This window comes from Emydura macquarii, unplaced genomic scaffold (assembly GCF_026122565.2).
Source record: "Emydura macquarii macquarii isolate MOO-44397 ecotype Brisbane River unplaced genomic scaffold, CSIRO-AGI_Emac_v2 contig_1424, whole genome shotgun sequence".
Lineage (NCBI taxonomy): Eukaryota > Metazoa > Chordata > Testudines > Chelidae > Emydura > Emydura macquarii.
Genome location: NW_027131561.1, coordinates 686,469 through 711,645, shown reverse-complemented (window position 1 = coordinate 711,645; position 25,177 = coordinate 686,469). Strand labels below are relative to the sequence as shown.

At 43.7% G+C, this 25,177-nt stretch overlaps 1 long non-coding RNA gene across 1 annotated transcript in view; it reads left to right on the top strand.

The window, feature by feature from the left end:
* LOC137156287 (uncharacterized) overlaps nucleotides 1-20,982 on the top strand; it is a 29,504-nt gene extending 8,522 nt beyond the window's left edge. Inside the window, exons 2-4 of the long non-coding RNA XR_010920731.1 lie at nucleotides 13,193-13,283; nucleotides 15,796-15,909; nucleotides 16,955-20,982. This is a non-coding gene — a long non-coding RNA (uncharacterized lncRNA). The remainder of the gene's footprint in view (nucleotides 1-13,192; nucleotides 13,284-15,795; nucleotides 15,910-16,954) is intronic.
* The last annotated feature ends 4,195 nt before the right edge of the window (nucleotides 20,983-25,177 follow it).

Sequence of the window (25,177 nt, the reverse complement as noted above, 5' to 3'; positions counted from 1 at the left end):
TCATTACAGCTCTCTGCATTACTGTGACACATTCCTCTGCTACCACACACTGTCTATTAGCTGCGCAGCAAAACCCACTCTTTTAAGGCTGGAATTCCAGCGTTTTGTTGGTTGCTCTGACACAGCATAGAACTTTGTAAATAAGTATGCTGCCATGTTTGAACATAAAATGCTTAGCCAATGTCAATATTTTAAATTATAACATGGTATTATATTATATATAAAAAATATAGGCAAAAACAGCTTTCTGGTTCCCCATCAGTGATGCAAATCCAGTGTCGATAATATCTAGTTAATGCTCTGGAGTTGGCCTATATCTTTATTTTACTATTATGAAACAGAAATTGTCTATAATCAACCTATAAGCATAAGTGATTTATTGCAATTTTCTGGTGGTTAAAGTAAGTCAGTGTTTTGGTCTGGTACCTTATCCCACACAAATGTGAAAATCATGCAAATAGGTTGCCTCATGGAGGGTCTGTTTAGATATGCTAATCCCTTTGGTGGTGATATTTATTTTACATTGTAATTCATATTTTTTTTCCAAGTGGTCAGTCTCCTTGTTCTTCTGACTTATTTTTACATTACAGAGAATGTTATGCTAGTTATATTTTCAGTTCCTGTTGCAGACTTAGATAAATCCTCCATGTGCTGTCATTGAGAATTCTCATGGTAAAGGATTAGGATGCTGTGAATAGAAGCTGCATAGAGATTATCTCCATGCACATTCAAACATGATAATGAAATGGGGGGAAAAAAAAAAAAAACCCAAACCAAACCAAAACAAACACACATGCACACACCCAACAAATTCTGAAATATGATAACCTAAATTTAATGTGACTCATATTCAGCATCTAGTTATAGGATGCAAAATCATTATTACTAATAGAGAAAGATAAGCAAAAATCTTCCCATTTTGACGGGTCCCAGTTTGTTTTCTTCCATTTAAAAAAAAAAAAAAAAAAAGTTATACCAGTGAAGCTATTGATACCAGTGTAGTTTTAATCCCATCAAAGCTAATATATTGAGACTAAATGTAAACCAAATACACAAATCTTAAGCCCCTATGTTTCTGATGTCCAGTCAACTTCCTGCACTTCTGTTATTGAGGACCTAAGAGCAGAGACAGAAACAGTGTAAATTGATCAGAAAATGAGTGTAAGTGACAATGTATGTAATTTGTACTGCTTGGGCATTCAGTGGGTGTGTAAATGAGTAATTCACACTGCTTTTGTATTCTGGTGAGTTAAAATTCAGCAGTGGTAGGAGCAGGTGAAATTCTCATTAATGTTATGGGCCCAACTGTCCATTGAAATACAGCTTTGTTATACCATTCCAACAGTAAGAATTTTAGGGCTGTAAAGCAGGGGAATATTGCAGCACAAGGGGATCTCTTTGGTAGAATAGAGCCAGTTTAGTGGCTCTATTCAATATCATCTCTAGTACATGGGTGTGGGGAATGGCCAGAAAAAAGAGAGCAAGGGTGAAGTGCTGAAGTGTTCCAGCTATTCCTAGCGGCTGAAATGGTTCCTTGCGACCTTATCCTTAGTTATTGCTTCAACAGCTGAGTCTACATTAAAGCAGTTTCTGGGCTGTTCTAACTTATACTGGGGGCCAATAGTCAGTCCCTGAATAGAGGAGGTTCCAAATTGATGTAAAACCATCTTTTCCACCACCAACCTTCAGTTCTTGTGCCAAGGATAGCATGGCGATTACTGAAAATTGGGTCCACTGAGAATTGTGTCTGCTTATTGCAAGCCACATTTGGCAGACAGGAAGAGCACATAACCAATATAAAACATTTAGTCTCCACAATTCAGGACATTACAAAACAAGAGGGAAGATGAGGGCTGGGCACAGAAGAGGATATGAACAGTGTACATATAATAGTTTTGGTGATGGGTGGGTTTTGAGGAACCCCTGAGTCTTGACTAGACCACAGTTTGGGTTGCTTCCCTTCTCTGGCACTCACAGGCTATGGCTACACTGACGGTGGCAAATTCGCCGCCGTCAGATCAATTTCCCTGGATCGACTGAGCGGTCAGTGCAGACATACTAAGACCAGCTACACAAGTAGTGCAGCACAGTGAAGACAGTGCGCAGAACAGAAACTCAGCAGTCGACGGGAGTTATGCAAGTTTTTTGCGTACTTTGCATAACTCCCGTCGACTGCCGCCGAATCTCACAGGTAGGCGTAGACAGGGCCACAGAGTCCTTCCACTGCTCAGGGGATAACTAAGTCAAAACAAACAAGATTCCTTTCCCATCCTTGAGGACAGGGAGGATCAAGTAAAGAAAGAAAGAAAGAAGGCTCAGTCTTTTGGGTAGTGCTGAATGGCTCGATGTCTAGTGGCAGCCGGTATCAAGCCGAGTGCCCCAGGGGTCGGTCCTGGGAACGGTTTTGTTCAAGATCTTCTTTAATGATTTAGAGCGGGGGTTTTCAACCTTTTCTTAGAAACAGTACCCCTTCAGTCTCAAGGTTTCACCTGAAGTACCCCTTCATGGTTTTCCTGCCTGGCTCCAGTCGCATAGCCTGGGTCTCTGGTGCCCGGAGGCCAAGCCTGCATTTTGGCCTTTACCCTCCTCCCCCACCAGCTTTCACGCTGGGAAGGGGGAGATTTGTATCTGTGGTGGGGGGGGAACATGCTGCTTATCTCCTCCTGTGTGCCAGGCTCCACCTCTCCCCTGCCCCCGCAGTTACTCACCAGGCTCCATGCCCTCCACCCTGGCCCTTCATGACATGCAGTGGGGATGGGGTCGCAGGAGGCTCCCAACTGCGTGTCATGAAGGGCCTGGTCCCGTCTGTATGCTACTCCCCGCCTCTGGCACGCAGCTGGGAGGCAGGCTGCAGCTGCCTGCCTCCCACTAGGTCTGGAGCGGGGGGCCCCAAAACATGGAACCCAGTGTGGTCATCCCAATCCTCCTGTGTACTCCTTAGATACTCTGAAGTACCTCCAGGGGTTCACGTACCCCCAATTGAAAACCTCTGATCTGGAGGATGGGGTAGATTGCACCCTCAGCAAGCTCGCGGATGACACTAAGCTGAGGGGAGTGGTAGATATGCTGGAGGCATAGACAGCGGGTATCAAAGGCCAGGGAAGTCTAAGCCTTCCCTGGCGCAGCCACTGCTGCCACACCGCCAAATGCCATGGGCCATGGTTGCTCCATCTCTTCTCATCCCTCATGGGCAAGCAGTGGGTAATATAGGTGCTAGCCAAGACTGCTCCAGGCACCAACGAGCCAGCTCCACTCTGGCACCAGGGCTCAGGGGTGGGGGCTGCTCCATGCCGGCCGGGACTTGTGGGGGGGGGAGACCTGCTCTGCTCCAGCCTGGCGCCAGCCAGGGCTCGAGGCTGCAGCGCACAGGCCAAGGCTTGGGGCTGATTTGTTCCAGATGGGGCTCAGAAGGGGTTGTGGGGGGGGGGGGCACTTAGGATGGAAGAATCCCATACACAGCTACAAATAGGGGACTGACGAGCTAGGCAGCAGTTCTACAGAAAAGGACCTTGGGGTTACAGTGGATCTGAAGCTGGATATGAGTCAACAGTGTGCCCTTGTTGACAAGAAGGCTAACGGCATATTAGACTGCAGTAGTAGGAGCATTGCCAGCAGATCAAGAGAAGCGACTATTCCCCTCTATTCATCACTGGTGAGGCCACATTTGGAGTATTGTGTCCTGTTTTGAATCCCCCACTACAGAAAGGATGTGACAAATTGGAGAGAGTCCAGCGGAGAGCAACAAAAATGATTAGGGGGCTGGAGCACAAGACTTGTTAGGAGAGGCTGAGGGAACTGGGCTTATTTAGTGTGCAGAAGAGAAGAGTTAGAGGGGATTTGATAGCAACCTTCCACTCCCTGATGGGGGTTCTAAAGAGGATGGAGCTAGGCTGTTCTCAGTGGTGGCAGATGACTGAACAAGGACCAATGGTCTCAAGTTGCAGCGGGGGAGGTCTAGGTTGGATATTAGGAAAAGCTTTTTCACTAGGAGGGTGGTGAAGCACTGGAATGGGTTAGCTAGGGAGGTGGTGAAATCTCCATCCTTTAGAGGTTTTTAAGGCCAAGCTTGAGAAAGCCTTGGCTGCGATGATTTAGTTGGGGTTGGTCCTGCTTTGAGCAGGGGGTTGGACTAGATGACTTCCTGAGGTCCCTTCCAACCCTAATCTTATGTGATTCTATCACCTGGGAGGTGAAGTTAGTCTCTTGATCAATTAGTATTTCCCAAGGAAATTCCACACGTGAGAAGAGTTTCAGGAGTTCTGGGGCTATCGCTTGGCTTTTGCTCAGAGAAGTGGAAGAGCCTCCAGGTACCTGGTTGCATAGTCAACAATTACTAATATGTACTGGTGCCCAGATGTGGTCCTTTCCAGGGGCCTGACAATGTCTAATCCCATTCTTTCAAAGGGTGTCTCAATCAATGGCAGAGGGACCAACGGAGCGTTGAGAGTCCCTTTGTCACCAGACAGCTGGCACAGTGGGCAGGAGAAACGGTATTCTCTCACTTCCTGATGCATGCCCAGCTAATAGAATCAGGCTAGTACCCGTGACAGTGTCTTTTCTTCCCAGGTGTCCGGTGCTCCTCTCCCACTGCACAAGACTCCCACCCTGTAGGACAGCTTCCAGGTCCCTCCTTCCCTGTGGGGGGAAGATGATAATGTTGCTCATGATGTCCCCTCCTTGTGGTCTTCCAATTCCCTGAGGTTTACCAGGCTTTGGGATTCATTCGGCAATGATGGACCTGGACCCAATTCACTGAGCAGGCCTGTTTGTTACTGTCTTGTAAAAGAAGGGCCAGCCCTGGCCTATAATTAGGTCAATTTCTCAGCCAGAGCTATAGTTATCACTTTGGTATATGTCTCCCTATTCAGTTGTAAATGTTGCCTGAGGTAGGTTTTCATATCACCATTTATGCATGCTAGGTGAACTGACCTTTAGGAACTCTCTTCCTTCGGACCATCACTGCTACCATCAACTTGGGGGGAGCCTTTTGCCATGCATGAGTTTCTGCAGTCCAGGCCTGCGTGTACTCGCAGTCCCTCAGAGGGCATCCTTTCTTTAGATGCCATCAGAAGTAGCAAGTTACCAGGCTGGCATTGATGGCAACTTGCCCACCTGGGGATGAACTTGGCTCTTCAGTAGTGTCAGGCCCCAGTTCTGCAGGTCTTACTTCAGGTGCTTGCACTGCCTGGTTGTCCCACTGGCCGAGTTGTTTCCATGCCTGACACCCCTGCTTATCCCACCTGGATTTCTTACAGTCTAGCAGCTAGTCTGACTCTTCAGAGGTGGACCCCTCAGAATGAGTGTTACCGGTTTGAGGTCACCCTCCCTCTCAGATCTGACCTGCATGGCATTGAGGCCCTGGGGAATTCTGAATCTAGTGTCCCTTCAGCCTCTAGAGGCAGTGCAGTAATACCCTCTGTCTGCCTTTTGGGGTAATATCCTTCTAAATCGTTCAGTCACAATCAACTTGGCAACCTGGGCTAGACCGTTCTTTAAGGTGGATCCACTTCCAACAGTTTTCCTTCAAATGGCGCACTACTACTAGGGTGACCAGATGGCAAGTGTGAAAAATCAGTACAGGGGTTGTGGGGGTATAGATACCTATATAAGACAAAACCCCAAATATTGGGACTGTCCTTATAAAATCTGGACATCTGGTCACCCTAACTACTATCCAGGGTGCAGCCCCCTTTAGATAGGTTTTGGATCTGAAACATTGGTGGTGGGTTTCCTCAGAAATGTCCAAATAGTCCAAAATGGTGGACTTTACTTGCTTATAGTTCTTAACCTATTCCAAGTCCAGGTGAGATAAGTAAGGGTGGATAAAGTAAGCCACCCCTACAAGACCTATCAAATATGGAGCCAAAAAATCCAAGCCTATGGAGCCACCGGGATGCTAGTGCTACCCTCTCAAAGATAATTAAAAAGAATTTGGGCTCATTGTCAAGTTCCATCTTTATTAGCTTCATGGGTATTGGTGGGGTACACACTTCAGTGGAAGCTTGCCCTGCTGAGAGTCCTGGGGAGCAAAGCGTTGGCACTATATCTTTTGTATCATCTCCTTGTGGAGCTCCTCCTGCTGGGTCATCAGCTCCCTCAGCAGCTGTTGCATCACTTGGACTTGGTGTTGGTTAGTCCACTGCTGCAGCAATTGGAACTGCTGTTGCTCAGCTGCTTGCTTCTGCCGCTGCATCTCAGCTGAAGATGCTCTGCTGAAGATGCTTATACCTCTGCTCAGGTTCCATCGTGCTCAGAGCTACTGAGCTCAATCGCCCTCTGTGGCTCTTTTGTTTGTTTGTTGTTCTTTTCTTTCACCCTTGTGTCAGGAGTATGCTGCCCGCATTCTCCACCACTTCTGGTGGGTGGGAGCCTTTTGAGTTCCCACCAGACTATGGTGGTGGTTGCTTCCCTTCTCTGACACTCACAGAGTCCTCCTCCTGCTCAGAGGATAACAGAGTTTCTCCAAACAAACAAGATTCTTTCCCCTCCCCGCAGACAGGGTGGATCAAGTAAAGAAAGAAAAGAAAAGAAAGTGCTCAGTCTCTTGGCCATCCCTTTGGGGCCCAGCTGGTCTGTAAGCTTTTTAGTGTCCTGATCAGGGTGAAAGGCCATTCTTAGATACCCCCCTTTTTGTAACACCCATTCTGTACCAGCTTCAGGCAGTCTCAGGGGCAGCAGGATCTGCCACTATCTCCCTCTTTGCGTCTAATCCTGTAACCAGCTGTCTGAGGCACAGCAATCTTCCCCTAGTTGCCTTCTTAGGGCAAGCTTTCCCTTTTTTAAGCTTACACCCTCCAGGCAGAGCAAGCCCCAAAGTTGCATCTGGTTAGTGCTAGATGAGCCCAGGAGAACTCATTAGCTTCCTCCTTAATAGCGTGCATTGCCTAAATATTTGCACAGGGCCCTTTGGGTAACTGAGAGAGTTGTGCTCAAATTATCAAGCACCACCAGATTTTGAAAGTCTTATTGCTGGAGTTGCGACCTTGAGCTTGATTTTCAGAAATGCTGAGCACCTGCAACTCCAAATGATGGTAACGGGAACTGCAGGTGCTCAGTACTGCTGGAAGTCAAGCCCAAGGTGTCACACGTTGGATACCCAAGCTTTTGAAAATATTAAGACTTGTGTACATAAAAAGAGCTCCGAACATGGTATTTTGAATTTCAAAATATTAAAAGTCGTTGCAAATTTGTAAGTGCTTCATTACTCTCATATGTTGTTTATATGATAAGGGTTTCAAGCTATAGCCTCCCCCACACCATATTTTCCTGTATTCTCGTTCTCCAAAGGAAATGAAATTGCTTTGCATAAATGCTATGAGTCATTTTTAAATAATTTTTTTGTTTTAATTCTTGGTGTTTTCCTCACAAAAAACATTTCAGTGTTTCTAACAGAATAAATACATGTGACAGTGAAAAATAAAATCAAGCCAACCCCACATAGTTTGGCCATAGTTCATATCCCCATGACTGTTTGGACATTGCCATGAAAATATATACAGCTGTGGTCTTGTGATGCGAAGAAATGTCTACGTTTTGAAGCCAGGATATATTACTCAGGTCCTGAGCCTTTGTAATGCTCATGCATATTCTTATCTTTCCTATCATGAGTAGTGCCATTGACTTCAAGGACTTGCATAAGAATTTGCAGGACTGGGGCCTTATTTTGCCTTTTTTTTAGGGCCAGATCATGAAAACCTTGCTTCTACCTGTTTATAATTACTCACAGTTGTATTCCTATTGACTTCAATGGGACAACTCATGTGAGTAACTGCTCACTAATATGAAGAAGAGCTCCTCACACAGTCCTTCATAAACTTTAGGTGTTTTAATTTAAAAAGAAAGTTTTGTTTAACTGTGAAACCATTTAGGAATTGAAAGCAGCATTGGCTCTTGTCAGACAGCTTTGGACTGGACATTGTACTCAATGGCACAACTCACTTGAGTAAGCGCTCAATATCAAGAAGGGCAGCTCTACAATCTCTCCCTTTGTTCATTATCATCCCTTATTATGAAATAGGAAAAACAACTATAAAAAAGTTGTGGACTTGGTCCTGCAATCGTTGAAGTCGATGTGTTGGTTGTATAAGGAAGACAGGATAAGACCTCTTTATTATCTTCATGGCTATCATCTCATGTCTGAGTTAAATGTATATATACCAAAGTTCGCTACCTGTTACTTGTAAGATGTGGATTCTGCCCTGGTATTTTGCTCAGCCAGATTTAAAAATGTGAAGATCTGTATTTCTAGCTTCTAGTAGGCATTTTGATGCTTTTACATTTTAAATGGGGTTACAAACAGAGGTATGTGCTATACACTTGCTTTCTGTTACCATTATATAATCGATGCACAGCTCCCACTGCTGACTAAAGGACACTTGTGTATCCGATGAAAATTAAGGCATGATGATTTTTGTTTCTAAATGGAAAAAGATGAGCCCATATGGACTAATTCTCTCACACTACATGCAAAAATCTCAGACTTGAATGATTTAGGAAAATACTCACATGTAATATGTGGAATGTAATATATGTACATGTATATATTTATTTTTTAATTAAAGTAAATAGAACATATTCTTTAATGTATTTAATGCTACATCACCCACTTCCCTGCTCTATGTAGGGGGCTTCGGAGGGTGTGGTGGAGCTAGCTCTTCCATATTCACATTGGATCCTATTGGCCCCTTTGCATCCTTAGCAGGTGCAGTGATCTCAAGTTTGCTTTAATTTACTTCCAGAGTCATTCTGGTCCCAGGCAGTCCACGACTGGGCCACCTCTCTCCCTTCCCTCCCCCAGCCTTGCCCTATGTGGCCTCAGGTATGTTAATATTCAACATAGCTGAGAATACCTGGCCTACTTTCTTCTCTGCAGTGCAATACATTTTGCCTTAAAACAAAGAGTAGCTCTAACTAGGGACCAGGTGAGAAACTCAAAGAGCCATGCAAAAGGGCCATGAAAATAGAGGTATTATTTCCATGACATCATTCCACTTCCCATCCAGAAGCCCCTCCCTGTGTGCTCCACAAGGGTCTGGGTTGATAGGATAAGGATGATAAGGATGTCTGTCTCTCCTAATTTTTCACATTTTGTACATTTTTCACATTAAGTACATTAATTCTGACCCTCTGAAAAGTTACCCTTTTGTCTCCCTCCTTGTTGTGAAGCCCCCAACATCCCTTTCCAAAGGGGTGTTCTAAGGGAAGCTACAAGCTGGAGTGGCCCTAGTAGTACTGGTCCAAGAACTGGATATGACTAAAATTAGCCAGGAGCGAACATCCACAGATCCAAGAATCCACTAGTGTTGGGGAGGGGGGAGAAGGGGTTTGTATCAAAGCTCCTGGTGCTTCCTAGGTGGTACAAACGCTGTATATTTCAGGGAATGATCCAGTGGAAAAATTGGTCAGGAGAGCATGAGAATTTCTAGTCCCCTACATGGGAACAGCACGTGTAAGATGTAGTAAGCTGGAAGTTTTACTACAAGCCAATATCTATTACTAGAGGGCCCAGTTATAGCTTGAGCCCAGCTCCCCAAAAGATATTTAGGTGCCTAGCTCCCAATGCCTTTGAGGATTTGGGCCTTATTCCATGACAAGTCCCATTAAAGCCAACGGGATTGCTCATGGTGTAAGGTATTACTCAGCATGAGTAAAGGTGGCAAAAGTGGGCCCATTAGTGATATAATTATATGGCCTTTCTCCTTGTGTCACATGCAGAATATGTAGTTCAAGATTTGCATGCTAGATATTTGATACCTTGTCCAAATGTACTCATACATACAAATGAAGTTCTCTGAAGTCTACAAATGATGGAAGTTACAAATAGATAACTGACATAGAAATCGGCATATTTCAGACATTATTTACTATTATTTGTATTACCAGAGCACCTTGGAGCCCTAGTAATGGATCAGGACCTCATTGTGCTAGGTGCTGTACAGTCAGAATTGATGTAAACTTTCACAAAGGCTTAACATTGATGCTAATGTTAGCAGTGCTGATTCATATTACAAAATACTTCATATTACAAAATATTTTTACAAATTGCTAAAGTTCTTATATTTTTGCATTATGATTCTTAGATATATAGAGATTGATTTTACACAGTTCTTCTCCTGTTCCAAAATTCCATCTTCACATCAAATCCATTAACATTATCCTACATTAGGTTTCCAATCTTAACCCCACTTCCTTCAAAGCCTCATCATGGCCACCATCTTCCCAGATGAATTGTACAAGAAGGAACAATTTTCAGAGCCAGCTAGTGATAGAATCATAGAATCATAGAATATTAGAGTTGGAAGGGACCTCAGGAGGTCATCTAGTCCAACCCCCTGCTCAAAGCAGGACTAACCTCAGCTATATCATCCCAGCCAGGGCTTTGTCAAGCCTCAGCTTAAAAACCTCTAAAGATGGAGATTCCATCACCTCCCTAGGTAACCCATTCCAGTGCTTCACCACCCTCCTAGTGAAAAACTTTTTCCTAATGTCCAACCTAGACCTCCCCAACTGCAACTTGAGACCATTACTCATTGTTCTGTCATCTGCCACCACCGAGAACAGCATAGCCCATCCTCCCTGGAACCCCCTTTCAGGTAGTTAAAGGCTGCTATCAAATCCCCCCTCATTCTTCTCTTTTGCAGACTAAACAAGCCCAGTTTCCTTAGCCTCTCCTCATAAGTCCTGTGTTCCAGCCCCCTAATCATTTTTGTTGCCCTCCGCTGGACTCTCTCCAACTTCTCTACATCCTTTTTTTAGTGGGGGGCCCAAAACTGGACACAATACTCTAAATGTGGCCTTACCAATAATCACTTCCTGCGACCTGCTGGCAATGCTCCTTCTAATGCAGCCCAATATGCTATTAGCCTTCTTGACAACCAGGGCACACTGCTGACTCATATCCAGCTTTTTATCCACTGTTACCCCCAGGTCCTTTTCTGCAGAACTGCTGCCTAGCTCGTCAGTCCCCAGTCTATAGCTGTGCATGGGATTCTTCCTTCCTAAGTGGAGGACCCTGCACTTTTCTTTGTTGAACCTCATTAGATTTCTTTTGGACCAATCCTCCAGTTTGTTTAGGTCCTTCTGTATCCTATCCCTACCTTCCAGGGTATCTACCACTCCCCCCAGCTTAGTGTCATCCACAAACTTGCTGAGGGTGCAGTCTACTCCATCCTCCAGATCATTAATAAAGGTGTTGAACAAAACCGGCCCCAGGACCGACCCCTGGGGAACTCCGCTTGTGACCGGTTGCCAGCTAGACATGGAGCCATTGATCACTACTCGTTGAGCCCTATGCTCTAGCCAGTTCTCTATCCGTTTTATAGTCCATTCATCCAACCCATACTTCTTTAACTTGCTGATAAGATACCGTGAGAGACAGTATCAAAAGCTTTGCTAAAGTCAAGGTATATCACATCCACCACCTGCCCTACATCCACAGAGCCAGTCACCTCATCATAGAAGAATGATGTTCTTCAATCATTCGGACAGCCGCACCATTGAACATGAAGCACTCTGTACTTTTAGGGAAGGCCTTTCTCAGCCCTTTCAGCCCTACACAGCCCAAGGAGACAGGCTGGGAGCAGAAATTGAGCCCAAGTCTTCTGCATAGCAATAAGAAGCACTATGCTTAGGCCAATGTATCTGTCCTGCTTTGCAGTTTTAAACTTCCCATACTTGTAGTTGATGAGCCATATTCTATTCTCATCGGCAGCTGTGCATATCCCATGATGTCAATAAGGAGCCTGTGAGAAGAGATTCATTTCATTTTTATGGTCATTCATATATATGTACAGTATTAGCAAATATTTAACATTATGACATGTATGGTAATGTTAAATATTTGCTAATGCTGTACATACATATGGTACTTTAATACTGTGCTACCATTAGTTATGTTTAAAGATGGGTCTTACTTTAAATAGACAAGTTCAGGGTCAAGGAAATTAAATAATTCTGGTTACAAATGAGGACATTTTAAGGCACAGTGCTGTTTCCATTTAAACCCATGGGAGTTTTTGCCATTGACTTCAATAGGAACAGGATAGGCCCCATGAACAAAGTAAAATCCAACTACCAGAAAAAATGAATATTCATGACACAACAGGGATGAATTTACGTCTTTATGTATGCCTGATTGTATTACAGACCCTTTGCTAAACAGTGTAATGAGTAATATGTAGAGGTGGGGTGACGAAAGAGAAACTAGCTTAAGTTTAAACCTCTCCTCGAACAAAGGTGATTCCCAAATTCTCCATAGTCCTTAGGTTTTAATCTAGTATTCCCTGTATCCTCCTTTTAGCTGTCAGTGCTACTCAATGAGACAGGAGCATGAAAAGGAGAGATTTTCAGATTTGAATACAATTGTGGTTTTTTTTATATATATATATAAAGAAGGAGAACCCTATGCATGTGAAGTTGGGGATTGCTTCGAATAATGTCTACAAAGGGAACCACCTGGTGCATTAGCCTGGCGTATTCCATGATGCAGGTCTCTTGTCACTCATTTTTGAATGTTTCCTTTAATTTATATATTTGAAACAACAATTAAGGAAGATAATAAGGGAATTCCCATGTGCCTCTTAGCCATCTTCCTAGAATGTCTCCCCAAATGTGTCTGCTAGTTTAACCCATACAGTTACTGAACCTTCCAAAGAAATAAGACTTTTTAGTTTGAAGCCAAAATTATCGCTACCTTTGCATTATGTCATGGCAAATTTGTGATTGGCAGTATGTTCACAGGCTGCAGTTACTTAAAATTCCCCTGTGCAATTTGTTCTGTATAAATGTGCTTTGTTTTAATACTGAAGAGGAGTAATATTAAGGAGATACATGTAATTCCATTATTTTTTTGCTTGTGATGTTCTACACCAAATACAGTATTCAAGTTAAAGTGTTAATTTTGAGTCTCTGCAAATGCCAGGGGTTTCATTTAAATTGAATTATAATCAAACATACTCCGCTTAAGGACACAAAGGAGGCATTTTTAGATTTATGAAGGATCCAATTTTAAATTACGTGGGTCATTTTAAATAGAATTCCTGATTTTAAAGTTATTATACTTAGATCAGATAAGACCCTTATAACAGGATTAGCTCGTCAGTCCATGCAAAGACTTTTTTTTTTTTTTTTTTTTATTTGGGCTGTAAATCTTTAATTCTGCCGTCGATAAATTACATTTCTTTAACTCTGGCAGAGAGGCAGGACTGAAAAAAGCACAACCAAGATATGAGGAAAGTTCAGAGTCTACATATATATATATATGCCAAAAATGAAACTGAAATCAGGTATGGATATTTGGAATGCTACCTTTATATTTATACATTAATCTGTAAAATAGAACTGGATGGAAAAATCACTAAAATGTGTTTGAAAAATTTTGATCACTGTATAAGCTGAAAATTCAAAATGTTTAGACCTGATCTAATATAAAACATGTTTCAACTTCCTCTCCATATACCACTGAAAGCACAAAAGATTCAAACTAACAAGAATGCAGCCAATATTTTTAAAAAATTTGCCTATTATGTGTTCGGTGTTTATCTACTCAGATCCTATTAAATGATAGACACTTTTCTCATAAGAGGCCCAATACTGGCACAACTATCTCTTTAAGTAAAAACACTGAAAAATAATAATTAATTTATGTAATTGCTGAAGGGGTTAAAAGTTATATCAAGTAAAAAATTCCTCATATCTATGTTCAGCACTACACTGCCTAAGCATACAAAGAATTAGGCTCATAACTAGGGCCTGATCATGTTCTTGTAGAAGTGGATGGCAAGACATCTATTGTCGTTAATTAGGGTTGCCACCTTTCTAAATGCTGGTAACTGGATACCCCAGGCCCCACCCATGCCCCTTCTCTTTCCCCCCAAGGTCCGCCCCAGCCCTGCCTCTTTCCCCCAAAGCCTCCTGGCTCCTGTCACTCGTTCCTTCCCTTCCACCCTCTTTACTGGATTGTCTCAAGTACCCTGCCTGCAGGGGCTAGCACGGGTTAATGACCCGGTGCCTCTGACTGCCCCACAGTAATCAGACTTTTGGTTCTAGCGCCATTTAGGCTGGCCAGACACCAGACACCTGAAAACCAGACACCTGGCCATCCTAAGTGGCACCTGAAGGACACAGAAGCCAAAAACCAGACTGCCCGGGTAAAACCTGGATGAGTAGCAACCGTACCCTATTCCCTTCTTTTCCCCCTGCCGCATCCCTCTATCCCCTTCCTCTCCATTCTCTTCCCAGCTGCATCCCACTCCCCCATCACCCTCCCTCTTTCCCCCATTCTCTTCCCTTCCCCCTGCCCTATCCCATTCCCCTTCATTCCCCACTGCCTCTTCCCCACACCTCATGGTCACTCACCGTCATACAGAAACAGGACCCACAGAGTAGAGGATGACTACAGGCACTAGGACCCAGGAGGCAGCAGCCTGGAGCTGCCCTCCTCTGCTGGGGAGAGTGGCCAAGCCAGCCAGTGCACAGTGGGGAAGTACAGAGGCCCCCCCCCCACACACACAGGATGAGCAGTGCAAGCCCTGCTCTGTGGTTGCAGAAATTGGGGGTGGGGGGACAGTGGGAGCAATGCCCCCCCAAACTACACCCATGGCTGGCACCAGTTGATGACCCAGCACCTCCCCACTCCCCACAGTATTGACTAGATACTTCTAGGTTCTCTTTTCAACTTGACTTTCTGGTCAAAAACTGGACACCTGGCAAAATGGGAGTGAGATCAGGCACAAGATTTTCAAGTGTCATAGCAACTTAGTAATAACAGTCTATATTTTACTGGTGACCATTTATTTCTGTAATAGCACTAGCAACCAGTAGCTCAATTAATCTTTTACTCCGTTCTTAAATCTAGCTGCCATTAGGAGCCATTTGAACATTTGCAACTGGAATTTCCAATAGTTTGTTCATGCTACTCACTGAAGAGGACACAAGTTGTGAGATCAGTGCTGGATTTAGCTAGGTAGCTGTTATGTTTTTGTTTTCTGTGTGAAACACTTTTATATTTCTAAGGAATCTGCAGTCTGTAGAGACAGGCAACAATCATGCTTCCTGCAGACTGTTGTGTGCTTTTCCATTGATTCTTCATTTAAAGTGAGACAAGAAAAAACAAACACCTAAAGGCCATTCTGACTGAAAAGATCTTAATAGACTGAAACAACTTAATAGCATCTGTAAACAACTGCACTATTTTTGCAGCATTATTAAGAAAGACGGTTAGAAAATATATGTACTATTAGAAAGTGCTTCTTGTTCAAGCGAATTCAGTACCCAATCCTGTGGCTTTTACACATATGAGGAACCCAGTTGACTAATGTGCAGGCAGGACTGGCCCTCTATTTTATCTTCATAATTCAAACAGAAATACTCTTGTTTCAGCTACATAGCAGCATTTGTATTGGTTAGCTTTATGGATGTATTCTAGGGCCTGAGATGGCATAAAGTGCTCTTTACATTTTGGTATTAGTCAAGCCTTGAGGTTTGGAATTAATCTGAGTTCATTCCCAGAACTAACCTGAAAGTAGAAAACAGAGCAAAAGCCTACAATAATTTCCTTATGTGTCCTATAATGCTCATTTTGAGGGGAGCAGTGTAAATGTTGTACTCAGTGTCAAGTCTCAAAATGCTGAAGGAATGTGAAGAAGTTTACTTGTAGTTCTAATATATTTTTTTTAAGAAAAAGTGCATGTTCAGATTGTAATCAACTAATTTTACTTTTAACAAAATTGGAAACCTTAAGTTTACTCCGTATGATCTGGGACCTGTAATTAAGAGCATCATCTCATGCACTCACAGGCATCTCCTTGCAGAAGTCCTCCCACAGACTAGACAGCAGAGCCCACTTCCAAACCTGGCAGATCCACAGGCATCCATGAGAAAGGAGGGTGTTCCTGGAGGCTAAGGCCAACTGTAAGGAAGTCCTGCATTACTACAAATGGTTAACAGCAAAGTCTTTATTTGTACATTTCCGTTGTGTCTACACTGACACTAAATCGATTTAACAAATTTGAATTAGGTGCTACGCCATGTGCAGAGGTGATCTTATTAAGTCGATTTTACAGGCACCTTAATTTGACTTAACAGTGGTGCCAGTGTAGACACGGGTGTAATAAAGTGGACTTAAGTGACTTTAAGTCGACCTAAGTCGCCAGTGTAGACGAGGCCCTTATTTGATCATCCAACACAACATAAAGATACTTTGCACTTGTTTAGCACTTTTATACAAGGATCTCAAAAGCAGTTTACAAATACGAGTTAATAAATTACTGCAGTACCATGCTCATTTTTCAAAGAGGTAAACTGAGGCACAGATAATCTAAGGACCCGTCCACACTAGAAAATTTTGAAACTTTAACTTTAGTGGGATAGTTAAAGGACAAACCCCTCCTTGTGCTGATGCAGTTATACCAATATAGCTTATTCTGTTTCAGAAAGCAAAATAAGCCATAACAGTAAAATTGCATCGACACAAAAAAAAATCCTACCTTTAACCAACATAGTAAGCTTTTCTAGTTAAAGCCAAGCCAAAATGGCTTCTTCAGAGCTACATATCAAGCCAGTGCCATCCAGGAGTAGAACCACTACATCTGAGTTACAAATCCGTTCTCTAACCACGTGACAACACCCTCTCCCCCTCACTGCCCACAACAGGTTTTTCAAATTGGAGTGAGGAGACCCAGGCCCAGATACTCAAGTGGTGTAAATTGGCAGAGTTCCATTAAAGCATGTGGAGTTCTGTCAATTTATACCAGTTGAGGATCTGGCCCCCCCTTTCTTTCTGAGGAGGAGTGTGGGAAGTAGAATGTTTCCAGTGCATTTTTAAAAATGGACAGGCATGCTTTAAGATTACCAGACTCTCTAGGGGAATAGGAAAAAGACTAGGACTGTCTGGAAAAAAAGACTTCTGTTTCATGAAAATTCTGATGTTTTGACATTTGTTTCTATTCTGATTCAGAACAAAATAAAGACCTATTGAAATGAAGAAGAGAAGCCATCCCAGCATAGCCAACTGTCCAGTGCACTCGCCTGGGACGTGAAGAGCAAAGTTCAAGTCCATGGTTGTGAATCAAGCAGCACAGGGACTTCAACGTGGGTCTCCTACACCCTAAATGAGCACCCCAGCCACCAGGCTATTACTCAATAGTGGGTTAATGTTACTTTCTTTCATCTGGTCAGAAATTCCATCCTGGACCTCAGAGACCTTCCTAAGGAAAAAGTTTCATAGCAACTCATGCGTTTCCACACAAAAAAAACTCCATTTTAACAAACCGCTTTTGACAAAAAGAGATTAGCCAAAAAAATTCTTGAGGTGCTCAAAAATCTAGAGCACACTGAATGAGATACTGATCTGGGAAGAGAAGTCAGATATAGCACTTGTCTTCCTAGGGAGTCCTGGTAGGTAATTTCTCATTGGCATTTTCTTCAAATTGAAAATTTTGTATTCCTTGTAGTGAACATGACTATGAATGGCAGAGGTCATTTGTTCCTACAATGGCTTGCTAATATTTGAGAAGTGTTGCCAGTAAAAAATAGTGACTTACAAAATGCTTATGATGAGAAGTATGAAGTACTCTCTCACAGAGCACATTCCCATAACCCATTTACAAAACAGCTAGTTACTTTGGGTTCATTTTACTTGTCCCTGACAAAATTTCAGCTGCAACGAAGCACATCAATAAGTAGCACACAGTGTAGTTAATAAATCACTAGAAAATATTTTAGGAATTTGGCTCTGTTTGTGAAAGTTCCTCCCCCCCCCCCCCATTTTGCAAGAATTTCAACAGGACAATCTTGCATTTTCAGGTTAAATACACTGAAAGAGCTCACTTGCCATCCTCTCACTAGCACTTGTTCTGCAAAAACCACATGCACTTACGCTTTGTTGCAAAATGTGCACTAAAAAATACTTGTGGAGAACTCTTAACTATGGAAATGCCCCCAATAATTGTTAAGTCTTAGGGTGAAATCCTGGCTTCACTGAAGTCAGTGGCAAAAATCCCATTAATTTCAACAGATCTGGGATTTCACCCATAATGCTGATGTTGATTGTTTTAAGTTATAAGAGGTGTGTGCGCTTTGGGAATGAACATGATTCCATTCAACCTATGAGACCAATTAAAATAATAAAATAGTTTAATGATGAGGTTATTAAAGCTCAATCACTAAATTGTTCAAGAGTACATTGTGTGAAGTGTTCAGGGACAGATTTTTCTCTTAACTGCTTGCACACACATAAAAGTTGGCAGTAGTGTCTCCCCCCACACTGGTTTCACACTTGTGTAAACGCATGGACTTCAGCAGAATTATTGTTAATTTACACTAGGGTAAGAGAGACCTGACTCAGCCCCAATCAGTAAGATAGTGATAAAGTGCCCTATTCACATGGAAGACTAGTGCTGATGCATTAACAGTGGGTTCCTGCTGGGATTCCAAAGCTTAACTTGGCAGCAGCTGTCTGCCTGAATTTATTATTTGATTAAATTCTGATGTGCTCCCTTTCAGTCTGTGCCTGCGTAGGCCCAGATCAGATATAGCAATGCTTTGGCTATGGCTACACAGTAATAACAATGAGAGCCAATTTGAGGACAAGGCAAGGACCCCCACTCTGCTACTGCAGCTGCTGTTGCATGTATCTTATTATGCATTTATCTTCAAAACCAGATTCTGACTTTTTTTTTTAAAAGAGGAAAAAAGATCACTTTATTTATATTTTAACACAGACTAAAACTACCCCATAAACATACACACATTGAGCATCATTTGTCAAACAAATTAATTCAGTGTATACAACCTAAAGATAATCATCTTTGGAGGTATGCTCTTTACTTATCGTGGAGGAGATCACCCTCTCAAGCAACAATAACACGGGGAAAATAAATCTCCTGTCTTCAGAGTTTCTATAAGATATTATATCATAGTCCATCCTCAATTTCTAATTTCTCCTCTGTCTTTCTGTCATTTCCTATAACTGCACATTCTCTCTCTCCTGCTTTCCTACTAATATGTTCTTACTCTGGCCTGGTCGTCACTTAAAAGTCAGGTCAACATAGCTATATCGTTCAGGTGTGAAAAATTCACATCTCTATGCTAACCTAAACTCCAGTGTAGATGCCATTAGGTCAGCAGGAGAATTCTTCTGTCTTCTTAGCTACCGCGGCTCAGAGATATGGATTAAAACCCTTCCACCATTGTAGGAAGCATCTATACTTCAGTGCTATAGCATATAGCTATAGTGCCATAGCTGTGTTGTTGTAGTGTCTAGAGTGTAAACACGACCTTTATCTTCAGGTATCCACTTGACTAACCCACCAAATAGCAGCACACAGTCAGTTAATAGTGTCATACAATAGTGCTGTGTCATGGTGTAAAGTCACTTATCTTTTGCTCATGTGCACTAACTTTGTAATTTTTTCAGCTGCTAGTGCTGTGATACATCAAACCTCTAAAGCAGTGGTGCTCAAACTTTTTAAATGGAGCCCCCCTGTGGACTTTTGTCTAACAATCGCACCTCCCTTTCCCCCGAATTGCACTCTCCTTTCCCCCTTCTGAAATGTCCTCCCTCCCCTGATGTGAACAGCAAACAAATGAACATTTTTTGTGCCACTTTTTGAAACCCTGCATCAACTGTGCGTACGCCATTGCCCAAGAAGCATGGCGCCCGCTCAGTTTGTTGTGAGCATCACAAACACTTTGTGACTTATCCTGCAGTATTTCCAAGGCCAAGAGAGGAGCTGCAGAGCGGAAAATTGCGATGTTACTCAAGCCGCCCTGCTGCAAACCATAGAACGAAACAATTCCCATTTGCTGCTGATTTTCACACAGCAGCTGAACTCCAGGGAGCGCCGTTTCTGGTCCCGGGAAACAAGCACTGACTGGTGGGATTGCATCATTATGAAGATCTGGGATGATGAGCATTGGCTGCAGAACTTTCAGATGTGTAAGGCTATTTTCCTGGAACTTTGTGTAGAGCTGTCCCGAACCCTGAAATACTAATTTGAGACCTGCTCAGACAGTGGAGAAGCGAGTGGCCATTGGTCTGTGGAAACTTGCAACACCAGTCTGCTACTGGTCAGTTGGGAATCAATTTGGAGTTGGTAAATCCACTGTGGAAGCTGCTGTGATACAAGTGTGCAGGTCCATTAACAGACTTCTGCTAACAAGGACAGTGAGTTTGGGAAACGTTCAGGACATAGGTTTGCAGCGATGGGATTCCCTAACTCTGATGGGGTGATAGATGGCATGAACATCCCTATCTTAACACCAGACCACCTGCCACAGAGTTCATAAACGGAAAAGGATACTTTCCCATGGTGTTGGCAAGCACAGGGGGTGTTTTATCGACATCAGGGTGGGGTGGTCTGGGAAGGTGCATGACGTGCGCATCTGTAAGAACTCAGGTCTGTTCAGAAAGATGCAAGTGGAGATTTTTGTCCCAGACCAAAAAATAACTATTGATGATGTTGAAATGCCAGTAGTGATCCTGGGAGATTCAGCCTACCCCTTGCTCCCATGGCCCTTGAAGCTGTACACTGGGCACCTGGATAGCGATAAGGAGCAGTTCAATAATAGGCTGAGCAAGTGCAGAATATTGGTGGAATGTGCCTTTGGACGTTTAAAGGCTCGCTGATGCAGTTTGCTCAGGTTAGACCTCAGTGAAAGCAATATCCCCGTAGTTATCTGTGCCTGCTCTGTGCTCCATAATGTCTGCGAGACAAAGGGAGAGAAGTTTCCACTGGGTTGGGTTGTGGAGGCAGATCGGCTGCCCGCAAACTTTGAATGGCCAGATACCAGCGCAATGCTGAGAGCCCAACGGGGAGCGCTGTGCCTCATGGAAACTTTGAAAACCCGCTTTTGTATTGAGCCATAGCAATGGACGCCACTTATCTGTGCTTTGCCTTCCCAGACCATCCTCTCCATTACTGTACTGTCACAGCACTTTCCCTTCCCCCCACCACCCACATTAATTTAATAAATAAAGAGGACTTAATTACAAAGAAGTTGACTTTTATTACACATACATAACAATAGAGGGAAAGGAAAATAATGTAACTGTTAGCAACCATTCTCATGGAATTGGAGGGCAGGGAGAAAACAAACACTGCTTGCACAAAAGCCTGCAGATTGAAAGTTCTTAGAATGGCTGCCTTCTCCTCCTATTCACCCCTTCCGGAGTCAAATGGAGTACATACTGCACCCTGCCCAACCTCCTCCTGGAACAGGTGGGGGTGGGAGCTTCGGAAGACAACGATTGTTACTGCAGGTTCTGCAGGGGCTGCAAAGGGAGTCTATCCTGCCACTGCTGTTCCTGAAGCTCAACAAGATGGCTCAACGTGTCTGATTTGGTCTCTCATTATCCGCAGCATCTCGCCCTGCGTTGCGTGCTTATGTTCCTGGGCTGCTCTCCATGACCATGTCCAGTTTTTCGGACCATGAAATCCTCCAGGCTCTGAGCCCTTTGTCAGCTGCCCTGTAGAATTATTCTCTCGTTGAACATGTCATCCCAGGTTCTCTTTTTCCGCCTTCTAATCTGCGACAGCCTCTCCGCAGGAGTAGAGGATGCACTGAAGGCCACGCTTTCCACTGCAAGGCACACAAAGCAACCATTGTTAGTGCATACCATGAGAGAAATGCAAGGTTGCCATGTAAAAATCACTCCCCGTATTATTCTGACGTGAACAGTAGCCTAGAATCACATTCACCACCTCTTCCATGGGTCTGTGTGGTGAGTAAGGGGCTCGTGCCTCCAGTTTTTGGAAATCCCTGGAGCACAGAATATGTTTGGGACATTTGTCCCCTTCCCCCCAGAAACATGACCAGGGAACATTGTTTAGCTTCCCAAAAATCGGGTTTTGAACCTAGAGGAGCTGTTGGGAGGGGGGAGAAATTGGGCAGGAGAAAACACATTAACACGCAATCCCTGATCCCTGCCGTCCAGAGCAACCTCATGTTAGGAAAACTTTGGTTGAGTGAGCCAGAAACTGGCCTGGGAGAGGAACCACATGCACTGTTGTTTTTGGTATGAGCACATGTATTCTAAATTTGCACTCTAGGTAACCCTATGTGATATTAGTATCCTGAGGGTGACACAGGCGGAAAGGGAGCAGTTACTGCAAGCGTCTGGATACATGCTGCTATGCTGTATTCTGTGATGATGCCAGAAAATTTAATAATGGAGTGGCATGGCCAAGTGTTGTATCACGGTGGAAGAAATAAAGCTGCCCTCCCAAGAAACCTCCTGCAAAGGATTGCCGAATACTTCCATGAAAATTTCCTGGAGATACCTGTGAAGGATTCTCAGGCCATCCCTGTTCACATAAACAGTCTTTTCTGGGGGTAACCCTCTGCATAGTTGAAGCACCTATAGGGAAGCCTATCCCCATTACAACTTAAAAAAATGTTTCGTATTAAACAGAACACTTTAGAGGATGTAAACCCAATGCTGTGATTGAAATTCCAAACTCACCAGAGGTGCCTTCTCCGGCATCTTGGTCAGTCAACATGCTGTCCTGCATCTGGCTGGGGTGCTCCAGGTTTATAAACAGCTCCTGGCTCTTGGGGGAATGGATACCCCTGCCTGCTTCCCATTCTCCTCCTCTTCCTCGTCCACAGTCTCATCATAAATGGCCCTGGACTCAGATTCCCCGAGGTATCAATGCTGCGCCTGGGGGCAGTGGTGGGGTCGCCGCTGAGAACTTCATGCAGCTTATCCTAGAAGCGGCATGTCTTTGGTGACGAACAAGAAGGACCGTTGGTCTCCATTGTCTTTTGATACGCCTGCCTGAGTTCTTTGATTTTAACACAGCACTGCTGCATGTCCTGTTGTGCACCTTCTCCAACATGCCCCGCAATATCTTTCCATAGATATTGACATTTCCTCTGCTGGATTGCAGCTGTGCCTGAGCAGACTCTTCTCCCCACAGACGGATGAAATCCAGCATCTCAGGTCTACTCCAGGCTAGAGTGTATTTGGGGTGTTCAGTCGCCATCAGTTGTGCTAGTTCTGTCTCCATGCTGACCAAGCAGAAAATGGGAATTCAAAATTTCCCAGGGCTTGAGTCGTGGATGGCCTTTTCCTTGTGCACACTGCTGCGGTGCAGCACAGTTAAAAAACTCGCCCAGAGCGGTCACAGCAGAGCATTGTGGGACACCTTCCGGAGGCCAATGATGTCGATTTATTCAATGCTCCACCTACGCTGACTTTTATTCGACCCATCCACTTTGATTTTAGTGCTACACCGCTTGTGGAGGTAGATTTATTAAGCGATATGTCCGCCGAGTGAGGTCGGCGGAATGAACCTGGCAGTGGAGATGCATATGGTTGATGGAAGGCAGCTGTAGACCAAGTCTTATGCCCCTTAGTTCCCTGTATAGTTGCAGAGGCCACTGTCACAGTAGGCTGTTGTGCAGAATTTTTTAAAAATGCTTATAAAATAGGCAATACAGAATTAGCAGAAGATATTTCAGTTTACATGTAAGGATATGATTTGTGTGACCCAAAAGAAGCCTGTCCGGCACGAGCACATTTAGTATGAGATGCAGGGTCTACAGATTCAATGTGAAAGTGAATAGATACATAAAACCAGAATAACTTGTCAGCGTTGCTGCTGACCTGGGGCTATGGTAACTATTGTACCCTCCCTTTGGAAATGCTTTCCACAAATTTTGGTTGGTGTAAATTAAACAAAAGTGTTTGATTGAGCTTTTTTGTCGGAGGAGTGTGCATCAAGAAAAAGTGTCAGCGATAAATCAAGCCAAATCTTACTTGATTCACTAAGTATAAGCAAGGATGCACACTGAAGCCATGTAGAACCAAATACTGTTATTAATGATGACCCTCAAAAGAAAGCAAGCTCTTTTTTGCTTCTATTTGATTTAGAACGGACAGTGAAAGGTTTCTATTTCTCAGAGAAGGGGACTTGCTGTTTGTTTTTCTTAACGTTAGAAATATTAGTCATGTCTACCCTGCCTCTGATGGAATTCTCTACGGGCAAAGGAAGACCAGGTAGGATTGTGACCTCAGAGAAACCATGCAAATGGACCCTGATTAACTGAGAGGAAAAGTGAGTTTTATTCAGAGTGGGTGCTTTTAATTTGGTTAATGCCTGTTAACTCAAGTGCTGAGAACCATTCATGAGAAAATAGGTCACTCTGCTGCTCCTTCAGGGCAGATAAAGTTCAAAGTGCACATATGAGGCCTCCAAAGAGTTCGATAACAGAAGCAGATGGTACAAACTTAGCATTCCTGATACTTTCAAAGTAAAAAACAAAACAAAACCCCTTTTATAAAACCTTTCAGCCCTCTTTATACGTTACCAAGACACAGAAAGGCTGCACATCTAGGTTTTGTTTTTTTAAACCTCCTTATTTGTATTTTTGAACTAGTGCAGGGGGAGTGGGGCCATTGACCCACCTCTATTCTACCCTTTCCAACCCATTTGGGGGCACTGTGCACTTCCATGAGCCTTAACAAATGAGACCAAGAATAATGCTACAATCTCATTTCCTGTCTTCACTGCCAGATTTTTTTTTTTTTTTTTTAAACAGTGAGATAGTTGCAGGTGCATTACTTATCTTGCTATAAAACCCTAATGGAGACAAGACAGCTAGTTTTTAGCATGATGCAGCTAGGCAAGATCAACACCATATCTCCCCCACCCACTGTGAACCTCAACTAGCTATATTGGGATAAAGAACTGTAGGCCCTTGCCTCCACAGAGAGAAAGCTAACATGCATTCGTTCAGTGGTTTGCAAACCTTTTGAGCCTAGCATCCCCTTTGATTTACAATATTTGGTTGCGGCCCCCCTGGAATACCTGCCCTTCCCCCATCAAGTTTTCAGGGTGGGGGAAGGCATGTGCGACGGTCTCTGGGGGCAGAGCCAACACTGGGCCTGGAGGTGTTGATACTGATCCACAGGCTGGGTGGTTCACTGAGGTGAGTCAGGGGATGGAGGTGGTGCTCCATTCCCAAGCCCCAGCCTCACGTCACTGCTTGCTCCCCCAAATGTTGCGCGCCTCCCAGTTTGAAAACCCTCTGCATTAGTTTAACACACTTTGGGGGTTGGGGTGGGGGGGGGAGTGGACATAGCCTGTGGCTGAACTTTTTAGATGGGCTAAACAAGGAAATAGACCCTCCTCTCATCCTTCATGCTAGCTGCAACATGGCTCTAATGAAGCTA